The 21,331-nt window shown below is 35.8% G+C and overlaps 1 long non-coding RNA gene across 1 annotated transcript in view; it reads right to left on the minus strand.

Moving 5' to 3' along the window:
• Window positions 1–21,008, minus strand: part of LOC308521174 — an 87,461-nt gene extending 66,453 nt beyond the window's left edge. The window contains exon 1 of the long non-coding RNA XR_013996142.1: window positions 20,816–21,008. This is a non-coding gene — a long non-coding RNA (uncharacterized lncRNA). The remainder of the gene's footprint in view (window positions 1–20,815) is intronic.
• Window positions 21,009–21,331: the final 323 nt, after the last annotated feature.

Genomic DNA, 21,331 nt, shown 5'->3' on the forward strand with positions numbered 1-21,331 from the left:
TATAATGTCCACATGAGGACTCTCACTCACTGTTTCGCTTTCTCTCTACTGTACACAAGCCCTCCTGATTTTGGCTCTCTCTGTCCTCAAAGCCTGCACCTACTTACTGACCATCTCTATGCTCTATTTCAAAACTCTAAGGTGAGTTGATTTCCAAATGGTGAAGGTTTACGGGGGGTGGGATAGAAGGACTCAAAGATATTAACAAGCAGAGATATTTTGGAATAATCTTCAGGGAATATGATAGGGAAGAGATGTGTAAAATATTTGGCATGAAGAATTGAGACCTTATTAATTCCAGGTAGCATCAATTTGTGATCGACCCATCACCCATTTTGTCCATTGACCCACAGCCGTGACATATTCAAAATAGAGTGTTTAGTAGAATACATCACTACCATCTCATTATTCCATGTTTAATAACTTTTACCTCAAACAAAATTTAAGTTACCTGACTGCAGAAGTTATATAATTGTAGTTATTGCTTTCAAATTTTCTGTGACACTTATTTTGTAAATGCATATTGTACATATACAAATAACTCATTGATAGTGACTTTCATAAAAGTCTAATGATGTTCTTCATTCTGAATCTTATCATGTTAGTCATCATAGAGAGATATATGTTTAAATCTCTGGCACTAATGCATGATTTCTAAGGATATTTCCAAAAGTTCAAGACAATTATTTCCCAAAATAATGTAGCAGTACTTTAAAGTGATACATTCCCAGTTAATAAAAAGAGTTTTGTATTTTAAAATAGTTACCAGCTATGTAGGAGAGAGAATGTAGCACTGCCTAAAAAGCTTATAAATTATTTATGTGGTATTTACAACAAAGAGCAATTATAACACACCAGGAGGCACTCAAGTTACTTTAAAGATTATGCATTATATTGTGAAATATCTGTTAAATAATTACAGAACATTGGTATTTGTGTGCAAATTTCTATTATTTGGATGGCTTATGAAATAGTTACTAATGCTCCCAAATCACCTAAACACATTTACATTAAGTTGTACAGTTGCATATTTTGATTATGAAATGTTAACTAAAATAAATATAATATTTATAATATATTATAAAATGCTTACACTCCAACAAACACCTTAAAATTAGTGGTGCTTTAAATGGCTTCTGAAGTACATAGAGTAAATAAGCATATTTGAGAGTAGTGGATTTAAAACACACAATAGTCTCAGAATCCTTTTTTATTTAAAAAGTAAGTTTATAAGTTACAGTTGTACCAATTATAAGGCCGTGAGTACAAGGTTTTGGAAATACCTCTGCCCCTATTCCACCCTTGACATTTCCTGGTAACCATTTTTCAGAGTTTATGTAGACATCCCTCCTGACGTCAGGTAAGAGAAGAGCCACTCCTTGGGAGGGTTAGCCCCGGCTGGAGTCCCATCCATGAGCTCCGACCCAGCCCTTCCCCAGCCAGACATCCCTGAGCTGCTACCCTGAAGCTGCCCAGCTCCATGGAAATACAGCAGGTTCTCCAATGACATCCTTTTTTTTAATGCCATTATAACATTGATCAGATGCTTGGCAACTTCACTGCTCTTTATGTCAATTAACCCAGTGGTAAAATTGGTTTCGTGATACATTGTTTAGGCTAAAGCCACAGACAACCTAAGTGAAGATTTACTCTAATCTAGAATCCTCCATTGTGGATGATGTGCAATTTGTGAATTTTTATAACAACTTTTCATGGCCTTGCTGGAGAGAACCCTGTCAAGAAAAGCATTGATTCTGAAATATGAAGATGTTGTTATCAAATAGTGGCTTATTTTTTTTAATATATATTTTATTGATTTTTTTTACAGAGAGGAAGGGAAAGGGATAGAGAGTTAGAAACATGGATGAGAGAGAAACATCCATCAGCTGCCTCCTACACAACCCCTGCTGGGGATGTGCCCGCAACCAAGGTACATGCCCTTGACCGGAATTAAACCTGGGGCCTTTCAGTCCACAGGCCAACGCTCTATCCACTGAGCCAAACCGGTTACGGCAGTGGCTTATTTTTAAGGATTCCTTGGTAACAAAGGTTCCTTGGTAACATAATCAATAGTTTTAAAGTAATAGAACTTTTGCTTCCATAGCTTCAAGATTCCCATCTACCTTCACCATGAATTGGAAACAGAAATCTTCTTTCAAGGTCTGTGTCATTAACCTGGAAAGAACTCTTCACAAAAGAATAAATGTTTCTAACCTACAACTCTGAATTTCCTTATTTTTAGCAACACAGCAGGATTTGCCATTTTCATAAGCTGTGCATCACACTGTGGTCCTTAACGGGTCTCATTTTGGCTTATTGATGAGAAAGTTGCTAAGAGCAGTGCATTTGCTTATCACCAGGGAGTTCCTATTCCACTGGTCTTGTGATGCCTGCAGTTTGGAGGTTGATATGCCCAAACTGTTAAAAATAGAAGTTGAAATTGAGCCAAATGTGTTTAGAGAACTCATGATAGCAGTTACTTTCATTAGTTGTATTTCTGAGGAACATTGTGCAAATTTTCACAGTCTGGATGTGACCAACTATATTTAAATTATCATCAAATGTGTCCCACTTAATAAGAACAACAAAATAATATTTTAGCTATGATAATTTTCTTATCTATTATGTTGAAGACTGAATAACTGTGAATAAACTATTATGTAACCTATCAAACATTGCTATTTTTCTATTTGAATTTAATATTCACACAAATTCATAGACACATAGGAACTTGAAATAATATATTGGAGGTTAGCAAAAAGCCTTTTTTTAAAAAAAATATATTTTATTGATTTTTTACAGAGAGGAAGGGAGAGAGACAGAGAGTTAGAAACATCGATGAGAGAGAATCATCGATCAGCTGCCTCCTGCACATCTCCCACTGGGGATATGCCACAACCCAGGTACATGCCCTTGACCGGAATCGAATCTGGGACCTCTCAGTCTGCAGACCGACGCTCTATCCACTGAGCCAAACCGGTTTCGGTGCAAAAAGCCTTTTCAATAATATATCCAGGTACTGGGAGGAGAAGCTTTAAGAAACTTCCAATAAATTCAAAGTGTTTTGAAAAAGAAAAATCACTTGTTAATGTGAGTTTTTTTAGCCACAGAAATGCTGAGAGTTTAAATCTTAAGCCAAATGTAACTTGGTTTGGAAGAAATAAAAGACAGCCTAGAGACAGTGGTCAGCAAACTGGCCCCCTGAGTGTGGCTCTTCCACAAAATACCATGTTCGGGCGCACACTTACAGTGCGATTGAAACTTTGTGGTCCATGCCACGGGGCCAAAGAGCCACATGTGCTCGCGAGCCGCGGTTTGCCGATCACTGGCCTAGAAGAAGAAATCTAGATGGAGGAGCATGGGCAATTTTGAGGCAACAATAATCACAAGTGCTCTGGCATGTAATCAGCCCTTAATAGATCTCTGATCGAGTCATTCATTAAAGAGGCGCTGACCACTTGCATCAATTTTGAAGGCTGGTTAGGCACCGGTTAATAAAGAGGTGTGGAGAGGAGGAGAAGGAGGTAGAGAATGGCAGGAGATGGCCCTTCCATGTAGTGAGCATTATAAGCAAAGGCTCAGAGGTATGAGAGAAGCTGGCATCTGGGGCAGGCGTAAATCCTTCGGTGTGACTGGAGAATAAGTTTTCCAGAAGGAAGTGATGAGAAGTGACAAGCTTTCCTTCTCCTGCCAGGTTTAGGTTTTTATTCTGAAGGCAACACAAAGTTATTGAAAGATTCTAGGCAGGGAAGTCACATATCAGTTTTTATTTTAGGAAGATTATTTTGATAAAAAGGATCGACAAGAAAGCAGAGATGGAGGAAAGTAAAATATTAACAACCAAAATCTGATGCCAATTACTATTTTCCCAATAACTAGGCCCAGCATACAAAATTATCCTTCTTTAGAAACAGGAATAGATAAGATTTAATTACTAATGGTTTCTTATGATTTTATTTTTTTGTTATTAGTTGGTCTCCTTATAACACACTAAGCTTCATGATGAAGAAGACAACTTCTATCTTACTGTTTCACTGGACCCAGTGCCTGATTCCCACCAAAGTTATTGCCCTTGATGCTTCTTTGTCTGTGGTCTGGGACACTAAGTTTCTGGGGTAACTTAGAAGAACCAAGATAAGTCTGGCTCACAGTATCTCTGAAAATAATTTTTATCATCATTTAACACCAAAGAAACTGTTAACTTATTTTATTTTTAATCATTTCAGAGAAGAAGGGAGAGGGAGAGAGAGAAAAACATCAGTGTTGAGAGAGAATCATTGGTTGGCTGCTTCTTACATACCCCACACTAGGGATTGAGCCCACAACCCAGGCATGAGCCCTGATTGTGAATTGAACCATGACCTCCTGATTCAGAGGTCTAGATTCAACTACTGGGCCACGCCAGCTAGGCCAAAGAAACTGTTTAATAAAGGGGCCCACCTAGTTCTAAAAGTCATATTCTGATGTTGTTTACAAAGCCACTTTCATCTTGCAAACCCCTAGTATCTTACAACATTCCAATGAGTACTTTAGTGTTTGCAGCTCATCTCTTTGTTCGGTATTAATAAAGGATTTCCAGAAGGCAAAGAATGCCGTACTTGTGTGTGTTTCTGTATCTGTACCCACACTCAGCAAAGAAGTATCCAACTGAGAACAAAATGCACTCAGGAAAGGCCTCATGTGAGCAGAGACATTTCACTTGAAGGTGTATGGAAGGGAGTGGCTTTAGATACTCAACCTAACCAACCAGGATGCCCAGATGGTTCTGTCAATGATAGCATCATAACAGTGCAGCCCCCACCACTGTATTTTAGGAAAATAATAACATAAGTGAAAAACATAAGCGAATAAAGTAAGATTTTTTTCTTTGAAACGCTTTAGAGGCATTCAATGACGGAGATACAGGAAGCACACACTGACAGTCAATAGCAGAACTGGAATCAGTAAGAAAGAAAAATGATTTATCCAATATAACACAGCCATGCTGCATCATTGTCATGAAGACAATATAGATCACTTTTCCCTCAGCATTAATAATATTATTCAATAGGTGACTTATGAAATTTTATATAAACTTTAATTATTACTCAGGTGATATGTAAATATTGCCTCCCTGCCCCTGCCCCTCACCTTCATATAATTGCGAACCATATTTTTATGGTAGGGGAGTTTAAAAGTATTCCTGCAATAACAGATGAATATTCAATACAATTTGTGAATATGTTACATTAATAGCAGTTCAAACAAGGATCTGATTAATGTGGCTTAGGAACCTCAGACAATATATTGAGCTTCTTGCTGATTACAATCTGTGATACTTTCCTTCTGTGCAGATATCGATTTGATAGATAAAGTGGAGGTAATTTTTCTTTTGGAATGGTGACATTAATGGCCATTGAATTCTCACTGACAATAGTAGTGAACCATCTTTGTTGGAACTCCAGTAGTTATTTCAGTTATTTCCTTTCCTTCTCTCGTTACCCCCCTGCCCTCCTCCTTATGCCTCCAGACTTTCAAGGATGATGGAAAACCTATAGGATGGTAAGCCAGGATTCCAGCCTTTCTTTGAAAGGCAAGATTAATTTTAAGAAGGATAGGAAGATAAGATACCTTTGTTGTGTCCTATCACATTAAAACCTTGGTTAAGTCTGCCTTTGCAGTTGTTTCTCCATTGTTTAGAATTGTGTTCTTATTCCAATCATTTCTCTATTTTTCACCAGGTCACACATCAGGTTTCATGATGGCATCCTCAACAGTATTTAATATGAGTTTAGCTCCCGGTGTTATCTTGGAAAAAGGATTCCCTAAAGATAAGGGTAAGCAGGATAGAGATGTACACCCATCCTCCAGCTTCTCTTCTCGCAGTGAGACATATCAGGGCATCTGTTAAATAAGTCATTTCGGTGAAGAGACTGTATTTCCCGTGAGTTTCCTATCTTATAAGGAAAGTATAAGAAATCATCTCTGTCACTGGAACAATAAACAAGCTGCCAGGAAGCTTGGATAGTGGTTTCAGCATTTTACAGGAGACATGGAAATGTCAGTTGCCCAGCCCTTTACACATTTGAGTCCAAAGTATGTAATGGTCATCCCCATAAGGAGAAAATTCCAGTTCTTTGAGAACCTGAGCCTAAGTACATCACCTTTCACTGAGAGGAGAGGGTACCAGATACCCCAATATATATTTTTAAAATATATTTTTATTTATTTCAGAGAGGAAAGGAGAGGGTGAGAGAGATAGAAACATCAATGATGAGAGAGAATCATTGATTGGCTACCTCCTGCACACCCCCTACTGGGGATCGAGCCAGCAACCTGGGCATGTGCCCTGACCTGGAATCGAACCTTGACCTCATGGTTCATAGGTGGACACTCAACCACCGAGCCACATAGGCCAGGCCAGGTAGCTCAATATTTAAGCAACCCAGAATGAGTACCTAAGGTAATTTTCAGACAGTTTTACTCATTGCTCTAACATCCTTATATAAGAAAATAAAAACAGGAAATTATGTATAATAAATCACAATTATATAGAAACTAGAGGCTTGATGCACAAAATTCATGCAAGAGTAGGCCTTCCTTCCCCCAGCTGCAGGCACCAGCTTCCCTCTGGAGCCAGGGACCCGGGCTTCCCTCCCGCCGCCAGCAGGCACCTGGGACCAGGCTTCCCTTGCAGCCCGGCTTCGCACAGAAGGTCGTCTGGAAGGACAACTGGTCTAATTAGCATATTATGCTTTTATTATTATAGATGATATAGCTATAACATATGTGTTTATCATATATAATATGTGTATATTATATGTGTGCATATGGATAAGTATACTATGTGTCTAAATAATTATTTCTGTGTGCACTTCTGCGCATATGCACTTGTGTATATAACCTGCCAATGGGAAGTTTGATAAAAAAAATTTTTATCTGGGCAACTAATTGAAGGCCTTATGTTATAGTAGATGTGATGTAAACTCAGGAATCAAATGCGTCCAAATACTGACTCTGCTTCTAAAGTTGAGACCTTGGGAGACCTTTTTTTTCCTGAGTCTCAGCTTGATGACAAATTAATGATAATCACAACTTCTGTGCAGAGTAGTTTGAAGTTTCAAGATGGAATCTATAAAGCACTTAGTATAATATTTTGTACAGTATACACTGACAGGTTAAGTTATTATCAAAACATATCTCAAGAGATAGTTAATTCAACAATTAGCTTCACTCAGTCATTTAGTCAAAAATCATTTACTCTAATCTATAGTACTGCACATTTCTATAGGTTGCAGAGGTTTCTCTAGGTTCTATAGGTTTCATCTGTGGAGATACAGAGATGAAAAGGCCACTGTGCTTACCCTGTAGGAAAGGTACCATGACAAAGAAAGGCATAACTTTATAACAGGTTAACGGTAGTGTAAGATACTGACTGAAATCTACCAGTACCAGAGGTTTTTCGAGTTTTTTTTCTTTTTTTTAATAGTGCAGAGAATCAGGGTGGAGATAGTCTTCCCTTGAATAATTCAGGACTAAGTTAGAAGTTCTTATTCTCAGCATAGAGTCTTTAGGTGAACAGTGGCAAGAGTGGTACGCTAGTTTGGAGATCTGTACCTGGAAGAGCATGTGAACGGGTAGGGAGCCTGGGCTTTTGTGTGTGTGTAAATATATCATTTAGAAGAGAGGCCTTTTTTCACCTCTTTACCAGTCAGAGTTAGAGCTCAATCTGCTTAGTGTTTTGAAGGTAAGAAAGGGTGTTCCCAGGGAAGCACTTGTTAAATTTAGTGAGGCCTTTAAGAAGGGGAAGATAATATTTCATTTCCTGGTTGAAAATATGTTCAATCATTGCCTGTTTAGGAGTGGCACAACTTGAGTTTTGAGTTAATTATTTTATGAAATCAGATTGAGAACATGATTTCAAAAATAGAGTGTACAACTCAGAGAGAAAAAGAAGGATTTGAAACAGCACAGTAGAAGCATGTTTTAGAATAAGCATATATTGGAGAAAAACAATAGTATCTTGATAAGTCCAATGAATTCAACCTGCTCCGTGAAACAGTGATATTTTCCGCACACTGCAGTAAGTATAGGGTGGAGATACACAGGGAGTGTTGCCATAGAATCATGGTGTCGACAAGGCCTTCTAGGGTAGTTAACACCAATCCTAAATTTTAAAACCATGGGCAGGAATTGTACAATCAAATCTGGCTTGGGAGAATTTTATAAATTGTTTTAAGGAAAGGATGAACTAAATACTGAGGGAAGAAACAGAATATGACAAATAGCATTGTGTATTTCACTATATTTATTATTCATGATATGTTTTCTGTTCATTCCAGTAAAGGCAGATAAGGAATATTAAGCTATTCCTCACCCACCCATAAACAAGACAGACTTATTCCCTCGCACGTGGGATAAAGCACTGAGTAGTTATCTTTTCATTGCGGTTGAAGAAAAGTACAGTAATGTTACTCCAATCTTTTTCATAATAGGAAGGTCATTGTGTAGCTATCCAATTGGAATAGAGAGCTAGGACACTTGTCAAAGTGTTTTATTTATACTGCTTTTATTTCGATTGTATAATGATTTTTGTGGGGACGTAAGGGCTGTGTTCTTGTTTAGAACACCAGTAGAAATAGGGAAGTAAATATCCTAGCAGCCATCTATTCGCTGCTGACATTGGGAATATGTTCTGTGTTTATCTTTATACCATTTTTTTTAAAATACATTGTGTATGAGCCCAAGGGGACCCATTACTCTGTATCTGTAAATATGTGATTAGTTAAATGGAAAGAAGCAATGACAGATGACTATGTTTGCTACAGAAAAAAATCTACTTTGACAAATTATTCCAGTTTTGCAAGAATGCTGTTTAATAAAATATTGAGAGGGAGAAAGAAAGAAGGAAGGAAAAAAGGAAAGAAAGAAAACTTCCAAGGAAATTTCTCCATTCTAAGTCAAATTAAATTAAATTGAAATAATTCACAGTATCTCTACCTTTGTTAAAGTAATATAACAACACCCTTAAAGCTGTTTTTGAATGAGGCACAAAAATACTTTATCATTTTGGCTAAAGGTTCAAAGTAGGAACCCACATTATCCATACAGCTGCCATATTCAAAACCAGTTATGTTTCTCTAAAGAGGTTGATTCCACCAAGAGATCCTGAATTTTAAGTTGACAAATTTCCAATTACCAAGTTGCTCTCAAAAGGAACTACTTAAAAATAATAATAATAGTGTAAGAAGCTGAGAAAATTCAGTTGCTTCTGTTCCAATTATATTAATGGCATGAAAATATGTCTACACTTTTCAGAACAAAGATATTTATCTGCCCAACCAAGAGACTGCCAAAGAGAGATAAAGCAGTGTTTCCATTGGATTTTTATGAAAGAAAAGTAATTCTTCAAGATATATTAGGATGTTCTTATTTCTATTAAAAATGCAACCAACTCAGAATGTTGAAAGTATTTCTAGAATTCTGCAATCATCTCCTTTAGTAAAGCAAGTGGGGAAAAAAATGTTTACCATTTCTCCTGCATGTGTATTTCTGTTTTCCTGATTAAAATACAATGGTAAATTATAGTTTTACTATTTAGAATTATTTATTTAATTTGAGTACACTTACTGTCTTGTTTTCCTCTAACATAAACTGAACCTTAAATGTTAGTAATAGATACTACAAATATTCAGTTTTATTAGTGAAAAAATATACACATGACTCAGTAATTAATTGAGTTCATATATCATTTTTGGAGACTTATTTTGAAAATTAAAATAAAGAAATAAGGTGATTGATATATTTCTATTGAATTTTCTCTTTAGTATTTAACATAATATAAAAAGAACATTTAAACAGATAATTCATGATTTACTAAAAAATCTGTACTAAGGTGCTTGGGCTTGTTTTTTTAAGGGAAAATAAATTATCTCACTGTTGGATAAGTCAATCTTATCAGCAGTGGATGTGTTAATGGCAAAACAGCACCAGATGTTAGACCTTGGTCCTTGAGTTCTAGCTAAGAAATAATTAAGAGCTAAGGAACTCAAATACAATTTAAAGTTTATTTAGAAAGCTAGCTGGGTAGAAGAAGTGAACTGTAAAAGAAGTGAGCCAGCTGGGCTGTGTGGGCTCAGGAAAAAAGTTAAGGAAGAAAAAGAATGGCCCTTGGAGCTTAGGAAAAACAAAAGCAGAGAAAACATGTCTGTGGGGAAGAAGAGGGAAAAAGAGAGAAGAGAGAGAGAGAGAAGAGAGAGACAGACAGAGAAGGAGTGTACCCACTGGGTCCTTAGTCTTAAGGGCTTTTATCTGGAGGTCTCAGAAGAGGATTTCTATGAAACAGTCATCAACTTTCCAGGTGTGTCTCTTCAGGGTTATGGTCTCCACTGATTGGTCAGTGCCAGGGCAGGGGACCACTAGTCATGCAGCTGGTCCTGATGTCAGCCATGGTGCTGCCCCCCCGGCATTGCTGCATTTCAGGACTGGAGCTGAAACACAACTGAGGCTTAAATGTTATCTCTCAGGCTTAATGCTTAAGGGAGTGGTTGTGCAAGAGCTTGTATGAGAGACCTTTGAGGATATTTTCCACCCCCTTGTTTCTCTCCTAGGGGGATATACCACATGACTAGTGAGTGACATGGGGGGGGGGGGGAGAAGGTCAGGGGAGGGCCTGAACTGAATGACCAGTGAAATAAAAGATCACAGGGTCTAAACTTTATATGCTATGGGAAGGTCACCATGGTGCAAGATTCCAGCCCAGTTTTGCCCATTTCTAGGCACCTGGGGCTTTTCACCCTAGTGAACTTCTGTAACCTGGCCTATCATTCCTACTCTGCTCATATCTGTCTACTATAGAGGGGGCAGGGAGTGGGTTCCAATTAAAGATGAGAGACCATCAGCAAGTTATTGCAATAGTTTGAAGTCAGGAGACTCTGCCCTAGAATCAAAACTGTAGGACTAATAATAAAGAACAGCTGTGGAAAAATGCAAAGCTAAAATAACCATCATCAATAGGAGAAGCTTGACTAGTGCATGGTTGCAAGAGACAGGGAGGAATGAAAGACTATGCTGGGGTTCCCAGCTTGAATCACTTGAAATGAAGTATTCAGGGAGCATTCTTGGGAATTCTCATGAGAATTAGCACAGCTGTTTGGAATACCCATGCTCATACTCCAGAATTATTATAGTCATTGGAACTATTCCTCTGAAGACACATAAACAGGTTTAAAACGGATAGATGAAGGCAGACTATGGTTTAAAAAAAAAACCTATGTACTTACTGAAGCATAATTATCTCCCAAGGAAAGCAAAGGAAATCTGGTATTTGGGATGGTAAGTAGGGAGAACAAACATAGGAATAAACAGATACTATGAAAAGACTTTTCCTTTTGATTAAAAAAAAAAAAAGATCAAGTAAAAACCAAGAAAGTGCTACACATTTATCTTTGGAAGGTTTCTACCAGCCTATGCATTTATATCTAACTTGCAAATCAAGTTCAGAGCTTAGAGGCCCCAATGAGATCTTTTCTGAGAGGCTTCTGAGTACTGCTTCTAGTTTCTGTTCAGTCACTGCTGTTTTACAATCAGAAATTCTGTATTTGTTCGATCAAGCATGGACAGAAAAGAATCCAGCCTTACTACAGTACCAATTATTATTAAATGGGAAAAGTATTTGGAAGCTTAAGATGAGAAATGTAGCACTTTCTTTGTTTAAACTTCAACCTATTTTCACTGTTGTAAATGTGTTAGCCTCATGCAGATGCAAATGATATTCTGAATTGCATGGCACTGTAGTGTGCATTATTTCTAGCAAGGCATGTGGTCTGGATCCCTACACGGATGTGCACTGTGAAACCTAATGCGGGTGTACCTGCATTTAGTTTGGAATTTATGCCCTGCTTACATGAAGAAAAGATTTGAGTAAGCAAATAAAATACAGTGGGAAACAGAAACACATTCACACATTCAAATAAATATCAAAGCCATAGAGATGTAAATATTGCCATTCATCTGGTATGACTGAACCACTGCAAGAATCACCATGAAGATACAACAATGAGCACCAGAGCATTTTGGGCTGTATCCTGAGGAGGAGTTTAGAAATGCCAGTCCTTTTTCTGGTCTTCTAGTAGACCTAATTCTGAGACAATCTAAGAAATAATCCTCCTGGGAAGTGGAGGTAACAAGCCAATTAGAAGAGACTGCTGAGAACTTTGGAATACTCATTTGAGGTATTGTTTCTTATTGTTGTTCCTCATGAATAAAATTAAAAAAAATAATTCCAGTTAATTTTTTTTAAAATATGTTTTCATTGACTTCAGAGAGGAAGGGAGAGGGATAGAGTGATAGAAACATCAATGATGAGAGAGAGAATCATTGATCAGCCCTAACAGGGAATCGAACTGTGACCTCCTGGTTCCTATGCTGATGCTCAACCACTGAGCTACACCAGATGGGCAAATAAATCCATTTATATAATTCTTCCTTAACAATAGTCCGTTTTACCCTCTCCGACAACATGGATGGACCTGGAGAACATTAAGCTAAGTGAAATAAGCCAGTCAGAGAAAGACAAATACCATATGATTTCACTCATGTGAAATTTAATGAACAAACTGAACTACCAAGCAAAATAGAGATAGACTCATAGAGAACAGTCAGACAGGTCTGGTAGGGGAAGGTGCTGGGGAAAGGTAGAAAGATTGAGCAAGAAAAAGAAAAATAAAATAGAGAGAGAACCCATGGACAATAGTGTGGGGATTGTTGGAGTGCATGGGGAAGGTGGAAAGGGAATAGAGGGGATAAATCATGATGAAAAAAATAATAATAATAATAAAGAATAGTTAGGAAAGTATAATTTGAACAAGTTGGTTATAAGATTTTGGTTTGGAAGAGAGGCAAGTGATGCCATATTGAGGGGGTGTGGAAGAATATGCTATAACTACAGAGCTCCTTCTTGGTAATGATAAAGATCTAGTTAATAGATATTTGAAAGTGAGAAATATAAACCATTAGGAGACACACTCAGAGAGTGATGCTTCAGAGAAGGCCATCCTAACAAAATTTCAAGTGATAATGAAAGTGACCTCAAATGACTGGTACAGAGGTCAGTGTTACTGAAAAGTTGAAGATTCTGAGGCCAGAGTAAAAGGAATAATCAAATAAAGAAAGAATAATCAAGGAAAGAATACCAAGTAGTCAAAGAAAGAAAACCATGCACTGCGTATTTCTTATGAAAGCACCAAGAAATTTCTCATGTTATTTTTAGTGCTGAGTGACAAAAGTTAAATAACTAATTTATTTTCCTAAACTTTTGATTAATTTCCTGACTGGAGGCTATTGGGAGGAAAATTGACAATTTTAGAATTAGAGGTAAAGGTCAACCATATATCAAATGTCACTTGTAAGACAAGAAATACAGTCTTGATAGTAGAATAGATTCAAGGGGCACCACCAACTTTGTCCTTTGCTTAACTATAGATTTCCACAACCCCTCTACCCAAGAAAATAAATCTTAGCTATGGTAATTATTTGAAATAAGCAAACAGAAATAGATCCCTCTTGAAAATGTTAAAGATGTCCTCAAATTAAACAGAAAGTATTTTTGGACTGACTTTAGATATCAGAATATACATTGCATGTGGAGAAATCTGAATAATTCATAGGCATGTAAGATAATGTCGATGCCTTTATCAAATTATAGTCTAAAGAGAGATGCCAAGGAAATGTGCACTTGCTATAAACAAATCTAACATTTATAAGATCCTTTATACAAATAATAAATTAAAGCAAGAGTTCATTATTTATTTCATAAAATACTTGTTATAGTGGTTCTTTAAATGTCAAGTTTCTTCATTAAGTTTTAATAATTGGATAACTTTTGCAGAGCTCAATTATTTTGTAAGTCAAAATATCAAAGCATGTTAACAAAGTAAATTTAAAAAAATTATTTGAAAAAACTTTTTCAAATAAATAAACATGAACTTAGTAACTAGAGAGGCAGAAATACTAAAAAAAAATTCCACATACTGAAAAAGTAATATATAAGCTTGGGGATCTGGAACCAACATAAAGATTTTCAATATGAAAATGGTAGTGGAAACATAATTGATAAAAAATTATTAATAATTATTGAAATATATTCTGGGACATTAATATATAGTCACTTAAAACATATTTGTTCCATCACATTTAATATGCATGTTAAAAAATGAAATGCTGTCTTTAAATAGTATTTATAATGGTTTCTATGGATAATACATAGAAATAATGAAAGCAAGCAAATATGTTATTCTGAGTCTTCTCTGTGTGAAAAAAGAGGAAAAGGAAAAAAATATGTTGGTTAAAAAGAAAAACTTCCTCTTTTTTCAATTTAATATAAGCATTCTTAGACAATTTTTAGTTAACATGAAATTGTTAAAGTATATTGAAGAGTGGAAGATGAGGACGCCTTTAAACTCTCTCAAGGGTCTGCAGGTCCTGTGAACAGAGCTCTGACAGCCTCTGCTCTGTTCAGTGTAATGAAAAAAATGTGTTGCTTTAGATCAGTTGTTGGAAATCGGAGCCACACAAAACACATTTGGTATGCAGATTAACTTTGCTGGGCCTTCAGAGATTTTAACCTGTGTAAACATTTAAAAATAAGAACATTTTATATGACAACAACATTTCTGGCTTCTTTTGAAAAAGCAGAATGTTTGGCGACATTGAGAAGTGAGTAGCAACTGGCCCCTTTTCACAGGGGCCCTGTACTCATTTATTCTCGGTCCTTTTCCTTCCCTTCCCTACTTGTATACTTATACCTCCCATGCCAGTCCCTATTTTGGTACATGGAAATATTTAATTTTGAGGTTCTCTGTTCAGAATGTGGGTTCTGAATACCAAGCAATTTCTGCAAATCTTATCTTTCACCAATATGCATAACTGATTTACCAACATGTAAAATAGAAGTGTAAGAAGTCATAAACCCCAGAGTATAAAAGATTAAATGCTGTTTTGTTTGTGCCTGTGAGAATACAGGGTAAGTAAGGACAGAAAAATGTAAATGTGTGTGCCTGTATCAAACAAGAAAGAGAAGTATATATGGCAAAATTAAATAAAATAGTTAATAAGAAAAATGAGAGAATGTAAGGGGAAGAATTGTATAAAATGATCAATTGATTGTGGAAATACATTTCATTCTCCTTTCATTATTTCACATTTCAACGTCCCAATTCAATTAATTCAATAATGAGAATCTTTTTCATTTTCTTATTCCCTTGTCTTCAATTAATAAATGCAGTAAATGAATGAGAAGTAAAATTCAAGATAAATGTTCTATCGAGAATAATTAGGTCCAAAGGAAAATTTATGGGTAGAATTTAAGTAAGTAAATTATATTTGTAAAAAATGATGACCAAAATTATTGTATTATATTTTGTGTAATTTCTTTTGCAATTTTGGATAAGTATTATTCACTTACCACTTTCAATGGGCACATAGTTTCAGTTTTGCAGGATGAGGAGTTCTGGAAATGGGTGTTACTGATAGTTAAATAATAATTTGAATGTATTTAAGATCGCTGTACTAAGAACTGTACACTTCGAATGGTTAAGATAATAAAGTTTATGTTGCATATATTTTACCATAAAAGAAGTTAAAAAATATGTTAAACCCAGTTGAAGAACTGTATGGAATCAGAAATAAAAATAAAGTACCATCTTTTTATTTTTCAGTTAAAATGATAAAAGCAAGACAAAAGAATGTGAGTGATTAAAATCCAGGGGTTTCCTCACAAAGGTTAATTGAGAAAATGGAGGGAAAATAATTTAAAAGTACAAGGTTTATACAAAAGTAAAGTCCTTTCTACTGTCTGACACTAGTTGATATGCTTGTTGTCTCTGAGGCCAACTTTCATGAAGTTGTTTAATCACTCCATCTCAGTTTCCTCCTATTGTCTGTTGAGGAGAGTTAATATAATATAGTGTTTTCTTATGCAAATCACTGAGATAGTTGTCACTCTCAGGTTTGGGAAATTTCTCTCCACCAGTGGAAATATTTTTTTTTTATAACTATCAGTCCTGTATTGGTTAAGATGGGCCATGTGACCAGCCATTCTGTCTGGTATTATGATAGATCACTCTGAGCTACACATTTTTTTTTTTAAATGGAACTAAAACTAGAGTAACAGATTCTTGCCTTTATTCTACTTCCAACTTCAGTGACCCCAGTTCATTTTATTTTTCATATTCAGACATGATGTTGGAATTTCCCATATCCACTCTATATTCTGGTCCTCTAGAAAATTGAGGAAAATATTCTTACTATTAACTGATCATAGCTGTTTCAGTGTGCTTAATAATGACTAGTTTTGTTTTTCATATCTTTGTTTTCTTCTTTAAACATTTTTGAGTGTTTATTAGTTCCAGGAAGTAGGTAGAGTATGGTTTAATACATTTCTTCTTGTAAATCAATGTTATTACTAAACTCAACCGGGTTTATTCTAAGGAAATTTGGTCTGAGAATCCCAGAGATGCAGGTAGGTGAGCTGAACTTCAGTTTACTGATAGGGACTTCGTTCTCCATGATGGCCCAAACTGACTAACCTTCATTCTCAGGGATCATCTGGATTGTCCTGTCCGCTATCTGTAAGAAACATTTTTTTCTAGAATTGGACTAGCAGCTTCGTGGACCTCTAGGACATTGATGGCAGTGTTGGTACTTTTTTTGTACTGAATACTTGGCCTACTATGGCACACTCCAGTGGCCAGAAGTTCTGCTAAACTCCTATGGTTGGTTAATGGCAAAGGGTGGTGGGATATCTAAATCCACTCTCAGGCTGAATTTAAGCTTGAAATTTGAACATACGTTAAAATTCAGGATGTTCACTCATAGGTGAAGAAGAGTTTCTTAAAACATAGATGCTCTAGTAATGAGAATTCGACACCATAGTCTTTGATTCACATTTTTATGATTTTTTTGGTATCACCTGCAGCTTTGTTCAAATATTTAGATAATATATTACTTCAATTCTTCATCAAAGCTTTGATCATTTGAATTTCTTATGAGTTCTGTAGAGACTTTCAAAGTCATCTCTGAAAATCTTGCAATGCACATCCTTATAATTCTAGTTTTCACATCTTGAACATAAAGATAACAAGCATTGCAGTGTTGGGTGTGTAGAATGCAGATATGCAATTGCCTGCTGCTAGATGACATAATTACTAGAAACAGTGCAAGGGCAATATTCATTTTTCAAGCCTGCCTGGCTATTTCTTTATGTTAATTGAACCTCAGTTCACACGTAGTATTCTTCAGATGGCATTATAGGTATCCCCACCTTACTTCCATTTCTTACCAGCAGTTCATTTTGCAAATTTGTCACCATCACCATGGCTTTCTAATTCTTGTCTTCTTCACAGTTTAAGGATGATTTCTTGAGCTTATTGCAGGCAGTCTCCATTTTATGTATAAAAGTATAAATTTACTCAATGTTTTTAAATACTGGTTTTCACCCTGGCGTTGTAGCTCAGTTGGTTGGGCATTGACCCATGCATCTAGGTGTGGTCAGTTTGATTCCAGGTCAGGAGTGGTTGGATCAATCTGTGCGGGAGACAGATCAATGCACCTCTCACATCAATGCTTCTCTCTCTCTCTTCCCTTCCTCGCTCTCTAAAACTCATTTTTTTAAAAAAATACTTTTTTTCCCTTGCAGCCTGCATTTTGTGCCTCTGTTATCTTCTCTAAAATGCTTTCCATTAAGATATTGGAATTTGCTGAGCCAACCATACGTGCTCCAGAGTGCCATTCGGAAGAAATCCAGGTGCTGCAGACCTGTGAGAAACTGCCCCTCGTATCTGGCTAGTCACGGCCACAGTTTGATTAACTGTTTGCCTTTGCCTGCTGCCCCCAATGAGGTGCTGTCATCTTGATGGCATCTGCAAATATCTCGCGGAAATGAAACTGCAGAGTAATTACTTCACACTGAACAGAGAAATAAAATCATCCTTTGAAAAGCTGTGTAGGTGTAAATAGGGTCCTGTATGTGAGGAAATGACTGCCAAGTTTTTACTCACTAAGTAGTTCTCATTTTCTTTCAGACCGTAACAGTATATGAAAATAGCTGGGATTTATAAAGTATCTTTTATCAAAGTTTCTCAGTGCACTTAGAGACTATTCTGTGTGCTATTAAGCAAACACATTTCCAGAACAAAGTCTACCTAATTGTGCATATTTTAAGAAATAAATAAATAAGATAAGCATGAGGACATTAACTTTCAGGATGAAGTTCCAGAACAATTAAATGTTAAAAGCTGGTCAACTGAAATTGTGTAGTAGATTCAGGAATGATAGGCTCTTATTTTTTTTTTTTTAAATCTTAATTTGTCCAGAAGCCCTATCTCTGAAATAACTATATACAGAGTGAATCCCCAGTAAATTCCCTGACATGTTTCCAAATAATGTATTAATGAATTATTGGTCAGCTGTAAATCATTTAGTCCAAACTGCATTTAGTTTTGAATATTTGCATCTGTGATATACTCTTCCAACTTTGCATAATTATAGTGACCATTCTAACAACAACAAAAAAATGAACATGGAGCCATGAAATCCAAATGGCTATGGGTAAATGATTGCTCTCTGCCAGATGTTGATTGAATATTGCAGAATGTACAAAAATGTTTAACATATGGATTCTACAATAAGATATATATGGAAAGAATTTGGAATACCATTGGGACAAATATTATTTTGTTTTCAAACTTATTTTCCTGCAGAAAGTCATTTTTAGGAAACAAAAGCTTCAAAAATATATCTACCATTTATAACTCAGGATGGCCTGGTTAAAAAGAGTTATGGGCTTTGAAACTAGCTTGCTTTGTATTTCAATTCAGTTCAAAGCATCTACTTCAAATAAGGAAAAGTTTTAGCAACATGTCTGTTAGCCTCCAAAACATGTTTGACATAACTAATGTAGAAATTTTATTAAACTTATTTTTATCACATACAAGATACAACAAATTCACTGCTCACTCATTTGCAACTATATATATATATATATATATATATATATATATATATATATATTATATATGTATATATACATGTATTTATATATATTTTCTCTTAAAGACTACTGAAAATAGAGTAGAATAATTTTAGTGTACAATTCTGAAAATATTCTTAATAATAAATTTGTTCTAAATAGATTTAAAAATAAAAAAAGATACAAAAACACTAAAAATAAGACATCTGTGGGCATATTTAGACTTATACTCACTTAAATTTTTTTGTCTTTTATAATTTCTTCCTCATTTTTTTATTTCATAATATCTATAATTCTCTTATTTTCTCAAAACTGTAAAATACCAAAAGACCCAATGGAGCATGATTTATTTTGAGTTATTTTCATCCTGTACTTTAAATTTTAAACCCTATGGTCACATTTCTTGTACTAAAAGCTTTGAATAATTTCTAAGTATAACACATACCAAACAATTTGCGTTGCCTCTACAGATCTTGAAAATCCTATTTCCAGAGTTGTTTCATCTGGCATAAACCGGTATGTTTGCATAGATGAGTAACCAACCGTGGCCTGATACAGCCAGTCATGTAATTTGGAATAGAATTTGATTCCTCCATTTTTATAAAAAAACAATCTTATTTGAAAATGAAAATCACAGCCCATTTGTGTGACCATTTCACCATAACATAAAATTGCGTTTTCCCTCCAGAAAGGCTAAGAAACATGAGAAAGGGTTGTTGTTTCGTCAAAGAACATCAATTGTATATTATATAAGAAAACGGTAACTATTTCGTTAGATAATATTAGCAAACCAATGAAACTAGAAAAATTGCTATCCTGGTAAAATTAAAATTCAGTTATAATATTTTGAAGTTATAATTATATTAAATAAGGGTAAATATTCATTTTATATCTCACCTAAGAAATAAAATCTATAAATATAATATTATTCCTACCCTGAGTATTAATTCTTAAAAAGTCATAAAAAGCACTTAATATGATATAATCGTTCATTATATAAAGTTTTAGCTATACTTTTTACAAAAATAAAGTAATAGCTTTATAAGCTAAACATATGTAAGTATCAAAGTGACAATAATTTATGATGGCTTCTTTCAATCAGTATTTGAGCCTATGCAGAAATGTTCATTATGGATAAATGACAAATTTTCCCACGGGCTTTCATCTGGCCCTTCACACTGAGTGATCCACATGCATTTCCAAAGATTATTTTAGAGCTAGAGTTAGTGGCTATGGAACAGACTAGGTTAACTGGACCTGCATGTTTGCATAGGTGAGGAACACTTTGGATTGATAACTTCGCTCTTGTCAGCCGCTGCTAAGACTGAAATAACAGACCACAGAGATAGATCTAAGCCTCAGGGCAAACCCCTGGGGCAGGTTTGGCTGCTTGTGACCAAAGCTTCTGTGAGAACTCCAGATAAAACTGCAGAAAAAAGACTTTTAAACTATATTTGTAGCTGGAAGGAGAAATACTTTGGTCAAAAGCAGATGTTATAATGCTTATAACTATTTGGGAAGGAACTGGCTATACAACTCCCCTTTTGCTTGCTTTTGTCATCTTTATTAAGGAAAATTATGATCTGCAGACCGGTAGGAGAAAAACCAGCATACCAGCACGGCTCAAAGGAAATACAGAAGGTGCAGCAATTGTACCAAAGGTCACCAACCCAGGTTCAGTGTTACCAGGTGGTGATGCTGCTTGACCTCTGGGACTGCCCAGCAGTCTTTCATGCCTAATGGAACAATCCATGAATTAATTTGGTCAGTCATTCATTTACTCATCCATTCCACAAATATTAAGCTTACCTTCTGGAGGTTGGAGGCAATTGTGTTAATGAACAGTTGTATTAATGATCATCTCAGAAAATTACAGATGCTTTAGAAAGTTCCAAGAGGAAGGAGTAATCAATGCTAAGTCCTGCGGAGGTATTTTCTTGTTTTGATCACTTCCCACTGTCCCAATATCCATCTATTTCCTTTCTCATGCTTTTTTCTGTCCTCTGCTTAGAAAACCCAGTTATATTTCAGGAACCAACAGAAATAACACATGCCTTATGAAGCTCTCTCCTCACTCAGTTGCTCGAAAAAGAAAGAACTTGAGGGATCACTGTGCTCTATCTAGTCTTTCTAGACACATTTCATAAGTGTCATTCTAACAGCATTTTTCATATTACTGATTTTATTTATTTTTACTTCCCTTGCTCTATCTATACTAATAAAAGCCTTGGGGTGATCAGGCCACCAGGGAAGGGCAGTTGGAAGCAATCAGACCAGCAGGGGAGCGGTTAGGCATCAATCAGGCCGGCAGGTTCAGTTAGGGTG

This window comes from Myotis nattereri (assembly GCF_964212035.1).
Source record: "Myotis nattereri genome assembly, chromosome: 6".
Taxonomy (NCBI): Eukaryota; Metazoa; Chordata; class Mammalia; order Chiroptera; family Vespertilionidae; genus Myotis; species Myotis nattereri.